Source organism: Chrysoperla carnea, unplaced genomic scaffold (genome assembly GCF_905475395.1).
Source record: "Chrysoperla carnea unplaced genomic scaffold, inChrCarn1.1, whole genome shotgun sequence".
In the NCBI taxonomy this organism is placed as follows: domain Eukaryota; kingdom Metazoa; phylum Arthropoda; class Insecta; order Neuroptera; family Chrysopidae; genus Chrysoperla; species Chrysoperla carnea.
The window spans coordinates 32397-39945 of record NW_025408338.1 but is presented as its reverse complement, the minus strand read 5'-3'; the positions used below and the strand labels follow the sequence as shown (position 1 = coordinate 39945).

The window sequence follows — 7549 nt, the reverse complement described above, 5'->3', positions numbered from 1 at the left end:
TAGGCCTTAATACAGGCCACAAATTAATATTTGATAAGAGTAAATTATTTTTTGTATAAATATTTTATAAAATAATAGTTAAGAAACATTTGCCACAGTCAGTACCACGGATGGGTGGCCACTTGAGAATACTGTGTGCGGTTGCATTTTTATTTAAAATATATGGTATAATAAATAAGTATATATTTAAATTGATTACTTCATTGAAAATTTTAATAATATACTTTAATATTAATGATATTTATGAAAAATATATATTTGTAAAAATTTTCATTTATTACTGGCAACAGCCATACCACGTTGAAAACACCGGTTCTCGTCCGATCACCGAAGTTAAGCAACATTGGGCACAGTCAGTACTTGGATGGGTGACCGCTTGGGAACACTGTGTGCGGTTGCCTTTTTATATTAAAAATATAAATTATTTTTCTTCTTTTCTTTTTTTTTACACACCATATATAAATATATGTTATTTAGAAATGTAAACCTTTTATATTATTCGTCAACAAATAAATATTATTTTTTGTATAAAATTTTATTGCATTTATAACTCATATCATGGTTACTTTAAAGCGAGAAGTTTTTTTAATATTTCAAATGAATATAAAATAATATAAATTTTATGAAATTTATTTATTTTTAGAAATAGCAATCGCTTATAATTATAACAAAATTTTAATAATGTTTAATTTTATTTCAATAATTTATATATATATATATATATATATTTTTTAATAAAAATAATATACTCTTATTTAATAATATATGTTGGTCCTATATATAGGACCGAAAATATTTCTTATTTGTTTTTTTTTTTTTAAATTGTCATTTAAAACGCTTATGCACGTTCTCCACGAATACGTCTTGCCAATTGTATATCCTTAGGCATAATTGTAACACGCTTTGCATGAATTGCGCATAAATTGGTATCTTCAAATAAACCTACTAAATAGGCTTCACTAGCTTCTTGTAATGCCATAACAGCTGAACTTTGGAAACGTAAATCGGTTTTAAAATCTTGTGCAATTTCACGTACTAAACGTTGGAATGGTAATTTACGAATTAACAATTCAGTACTTTTTTGATAACGACGAATTTCTCGTAAAGCTACTGTACCAGGACGATATCTGTGTGGTTTTTTTACTCCACCAGTTGCTGGTGCACTTTTACGTGCAGCTTTCGTTGCTAATTGTTTTCTTGGTGCTTTACCACCAGTTGATTTACGTGCAGTTTGCTTGGTTCTAGCCATTTTCAAATAATAATGTTTTTACAAAAAAACACACAATTTTAAAAATTATATTCGACAATTTGATACTACAAAGTCAAATGTTTAAATGCGAAATAAATGTGTTGTATTTATATTTATATGAAATTTCAAAATTTTTGTTGTCATATCCTATTGGATAGCTATCAGAGTATGGACTAATCAAATTGTATAGGCGTGGCTTAAAAAATCTTTAATGCTTTATATAAAAAGGCACAATTGTACCGGCGCTCACATACATTACAATACTTGTGAGGTTAACACACGTGTTATCCGTTCGTTAAAATATTGTAAATAATTTTTTATTAAAATGACTGGCAGAGGAAAAGGTGGAAAGGGTCTTGGAAAAGGGGGTGCAAAACGTCATAGAAAAGTTTTGCGTGATAATATCCAAGGTATTACAAAACCTGCAATTCGTCGTTTAGCACGACGAGGTGGAGTAAAACGTATCTCTGGTTTAATTTATGAAGAAACACGTGGTGTACTTAAAGTATTCCTTGAAAATGTTATTCGGGATGCTGTTACATATACTGAACACGCAAAACGTAAAACAGTTACAGCTATGGATGTTGTATATGCATTAAAACGACAAGGTCGTACTTTGTATGGTTTTGGAGGTTAAGAAAATATAATAATTTACTTAAAATATTTAGTAAATTTATTAAAGAATATTTAATACATCCGATAAATTTAAACAGGCTTTCCTTTTTGGGAAGCCACTAATTTTATTTATATAAGAGTAAATAAATTTGTTAATAAATATAACATATTATATAATTTGTTTACAACAAATTATTTTGTTTATAACATACATTACCAAATATTTTTATTTATTTTTTTTTTTTTTATTGTAATATATCTGCAATAATAAATTATAATTTGTATATTATCTATTTTATTTTACAATAACTTATTGAATTTTTGAAAAAATTTTATTATAAATTAATATACTATTATATTTTTTATATATACAAGTTAAGAGTAACAAGTATCGATAGGAGATTATCGAATTTATAACTAATAAAACATTTCGCCTTAATCAAAGAAAATAAAGATTTTGCTATACCATTTTTTATACTTTCAATAAATAATTTATTATTAAATTTTTATTATTTCATTTATTTTTTAAAATTATTAAAAATATTTTTCTAATAATTATAAGCGTACATAAACAAGTAGTAAATGTAAAATGAAAATAATAAAGGTAATGTAATGCATTTGCATTACACTGATTTACGATATATATTCCGCGATATCCTTTATTATATTTAAAATTAATAATATTGATATACTAATAATAGATATATTCAAGCTATTAATATATAAAATTTTATATTAAATATGATATTAATAATTGTTTATTTTATTTTTTTGTATATATAAAAATAATTTACTCTTATTTAAAAAATTTGATGGCTCTCTTAAAAAGAGAGCCGTTTTTATATGTTGATGTATTTTTATGTTATCAATTAAATAATATTTTCGATTTATTTATTTTGAACTTGTATATTTTGTAACAGCTTTAGTACCTTCACTAACAGCGTGCTTTGCCAATTCACCAGGTAATAATAATCGAACTGCGGTTTGAATTTCCCGACTTGTGATTGTTGAACGTTTATTATAATGTGCTAAACGTGATGCTTCAGCAGCAATACGTTCAAAAATATCATTAACAAAACTGTTCATGATACTCATAGCTTTACTAGAGATACCAGTATCAGGATGCACTTGTTTTAATACTTTGTAAATGTAAATTGCATATGATTCCTTGCGCTTCCTCTTCTTTTTCTTATCACTCTTTGATATATTTTTTTGAGCTTTGCCAGCTTTTTTTGCTGCTTTTCCACTTGTTTTTGGTGGCATTGTTACAAACAATTAATATACACAGATAGTTACAGAACACCAGTCAGTATATGTATGAGCGTGTCGTGTATACAACTAGCGTATTATATACGCGAAGATGGATATAACAATAAAAATGAATACTACTCTCTGATTGGCTAAAAATAATACTATAAGGTGATTGGTTTATTTTTAAAGTTTTATATTTTATAAATATTATAAATTAAAATACCCAAATAACATTTTAAACATTTATGTTACAATCCCCGTAACGTACACATCTGTGTGATTATATTTACAAAAAAAAATATTAATTAAATAAATTTATTCGCTATGTCTGGACGAGGTAAAGGTGGTAAAGTAAAGGGAAAGGCAAAGTCAAGATCAAGCCGAGCAGGATTACAATTTCCTGTTGGAAGAATTCACAGATTATTACGAAAAGGAAATTATGCTGAACGAGTAGGTGCTGGTGCCCCAGTATATTTGGCTGCTGTTATGGAATATTTGGCTGCAGAAGTTCTCGAGGTAGCTGGTAATGCTGCCCGTGATAACAAAAAAACACGTATCATTCCACGTCATTTACAATTGGCAATTCGTAATGATGAAGAATTAAATAAATTATTATCTGGTGTAACAATTGCTCAAGGTGGTGTATTACCAAACATTCAAGCAGTGTTATTACCAAAGAAAACTGAAAAGAAAGCATAAATTAAAAACATTGCATTAATTTTTATAATAATAATACATCGATCATAGGCCTTTTAATAAAAGGCCACAAATTTATTTAAAATAAGAGTAAAAATTATTTTTATAAATAATATATTATAATATTTTTTTAAAGAATCAATTTAAATAATTATAAATTAATGATTCTTTTTTTTTTTTTCTTTTTTTATATGTTATTATGGAAATAATTCATCATATTATGATGACATTTAGGTAACATATTATAAGAATATTCATAAAATATTATCAAAATAATATTGTATTATGATGATATTTAGACAAAATATTATAAGAATATACACAAAATATTATCAAAATAATATCATTAGATAACAAAACTGTTCATGATACTCATACCTTTACTAGAGATAAAAGTATCAGGATGCACTTGTATTAATACATATTATCACAACATCACAAAATATTTTTTAAAAGGAAAAATTTTTTTAAAATTATTATAAAATTTGATTGAATTAAATTTCAATTTATTTTTTTAATAATTAAAGAAAAAAAAAAAAAAAAGCATATAAACTTTCTATTGAAAATGTTATTTTAAACTAGATGGCCAAGTGAACTTCGTTACACAAACAATATATGACGTATTCGTTATTTAAATAATCAGTATCCTTTGATATTATATCAATACGTTACTCTCTTCTTTTGATACATATTAATAAAATTTCAATTTATAAGATTTTATGTCAATTATATAAATAATATTATAAATTTTCTAAATACATAAGTTAAGTAACAAAAAATTTGAATAACAAGATAAATTTATATATTATGTTTTAATACTCGATACTATAATATATCGCATCCGTTACCAATTATTCGGTATCCTTTGATTTATACACAGAATGAACTAAAAATATATATCAAATTTATTTTATTTATTTATATATTTAATATTATTATTATTATTTTATATTACAAAGTTTCTTAACGAAGCTTACAATGATTTCTCATATCGTACTTAACAAAATTATTTAGATCATATAAAATTTAAATTGTTAAAAAATTTGTATATTTATTATTATTATTATTTATTTTTATTAAAATTACATAACATAAAATTAATAATATTTTAATAATTATATAAATTAATTCTTATTTAAAATAATCTTATATTAATCTCAACAAATACTCTAATAATATATTTTGTCATAAATTTTTTTATATTTAAAATAAATATTATAATATATAAATACTTATATCAGTATAAAATTTCTTTATATAATTATGAAAAAATTAATTTAATAGTTAATTATTGATATTAATGCATAAATAAAAGTATTTTCTAATGAAATATATTTTGTCAATGTTCGATTAACACATTTCATAATAATACGTTTTCATTATTGACAAAAAAAGTTTTTCTAAAAATGAAATCTTATACTATAATATATATATTTATATATTAAATTTTTTAATTATTTATATACTAATAATTTATAATAAATCGATATTAAATAAAAAATAAAAATATATACTTTTTAAGTTTACCTTAAAAATATTATTGTTTTGTATGATTGAAATAATTAATATTAAACTATGTTTATTAATAATTGTTAATAAAAAAATTAAATATATTTTAATTTATAAAATAAATATTATTATTAAATTTATAATTTATTATTTTATATATTATAGAAATTGAAAAAATAAATCATGTTTACTACGACAGTAAATTAGAAATACTATTTAATTTTTATGTGTTTTCTACATGGTACTTTGACTTACATAGGGACTTATATTATTGTGAATAATGATATAATTGAAAACCTTTATTTTTTATTTGATAGAATTATTATATTTTATCATTTAAATATTTATAATAAATACATTATTTTTATAAAGTAAAAAAATATGGCCGAAGAAAATTCTACAGCTGTTGCAGCAACTGCGGTTACTGCTGCTTCTACAACACCAACAAAAAAAGCAACAGCTTCTGGTGCTAAACGTACAAAACAACATTCAAAACCAACACATCCACGTACATCAGAAATGGTTGTTAACGCAATTAAAAATTTAAAAGAACGTGGTGGTTCATCATTACAAGCAATTAAAAAATATTTAGCTGCAAATTATAAAGTGGATTCTGATAAAATTTCACCATTTATTAAAAAATATTTAAAAGCTGCTGTAACTGAGGGAGCCTTGGTACAAACTAAAGGTAAAGGTGCATCTGGTTCATTCAAATTGGCTGCTTCCGCTTCATCTAATTCTTCAGCTAAATCAAAAGTATCCAAAAAAGAAAGTGGAGCAAAAGGTTCAGCAAAGAGTGCTAAAAGTAAACGGGCACCAAAAGAAAAGAAAGCCACAACTACATCATTGGCAGCCAAAAAGCCTAAAGCAAAAAAAGCGACTCCATCATCATCAACTGCTGCTAAAAAAGTTACTGCAAAATCATCAGCGGCATCAAAAAAAGCACCAGTTAAAGCAAAACCAGCAAAAAGTACAAAATCCGCTGCCAAAAGTAGCCCTGCTCGTAAACCGAAAGCACCAAAAGCTAAGAAAGCTTCTGTTGCCAAATCATCTCCTACAAAAATTAAAAAAGCAGCACCAAAAAAGAAATGATCTGTTACTTTAATAATATATTGAAATATTTCATTATTTTTGCTAAAAAATGAAAATAACATAGGCCTTAATACAGGCCACAAATTAATATTTGATAAGAGTAAATTATTTTTTGTATAAATATTTTATAAAATAATAGTTAAGAAACATTTGCCACAGTCAGTACCACGGATGGGTGGCCACTTGAGAATACTGTGTGCGGTTGCATTTTTATTTAAAATATATGGTATAATAAATAAGTATATATTTAAATTGATTACTTCATTGAAAATTTTAATAATATACTTTAATATTAATGATATTTATGAAAAATATATATTTGTAAAAATTTTCATTTATTACTGGCAACAGTCATACCACGTTGAAAACACCGGTTCTCGTCCGATCACCGAAGTTAAGCAACATTGGGCACAGTCAGTACTTGGATGGGTGACCGCTTGGGAACACTGTGTGCGGTTGCCTTTTTATATTAAAAATATAAATTATTTTTCTTCTTTTCTTTTTTTTTACACACCATATATAAATATATGTTATTTAGAAATGTAAACCTTTTATATTATTCGTCAACAAATAAATATTATTTTTTGTATAAAATTTTATTGCATTTATAACTCATATCATGGTTACTTTAAAGCGAGAAGTTTTTTTAATATTTCAAATGAATATAAAATAATATAAATTTTATGAAATTTATTTATTTTTAGAAATAGCAATCGCTTATAATTATAACAAAATTTTAATAATGTTTAATTTTATTTCAATAATTTATATATATATATATATATATATATTTTTTAATAAAAATAATATACTCTTATTTAATAATATATGTTGGTCCTATATATAGGACCGAAAATATTTCTTATTTGTTTTTTTTTTTTTAAATTGTCATTTAAAACGCTTATGCACGTTCTCCACGAATACGTCTTGCCAATTGTATATCCTTAGGCATAATTGTAACACGCTTTGCATGAATTGCGCATAAATTGGTATCTTCAAATAAACCTACTAAATAGGCTTCACTAGCTTCTTGTAATGCCATAACAGCTGAACTTTGGAAACGTAAATCGGTTTTAAAATCTTGTGCAATTTCACGTACTAAACGTTGGAATGGTAATTTACGAATTAACAATTCAG

At 24.2% G+C, this 7549-nt stretch overlaps 2 non-coding genes across 2 annotated transcripts; both read left to right on the top strand.

Moving 5' to 3' along the window:
- Window positions 1-282: 282 nt before the first annotated feature.
- Window positions 283-401, top strand: LOC123304885. Its single transcript, XR_006536814.1, has one exon. It is a non-coding gene; the product is annotated as a 5S ribosomal RNA (ribosomal RNA).
- Window positions 402-6755: 6354 nt separating this feature from the next.
- LOC123304886 lies at window positions 6756-6874 on the top strand. Its single transcript, XR_006536815.1, has one exon. It is a non-coding gene; the product is annotated as a 5S ribosomal RNA (ribosomal RNA).
- Window positions 6875-7549: the final 675 nt, after the last annotated feature.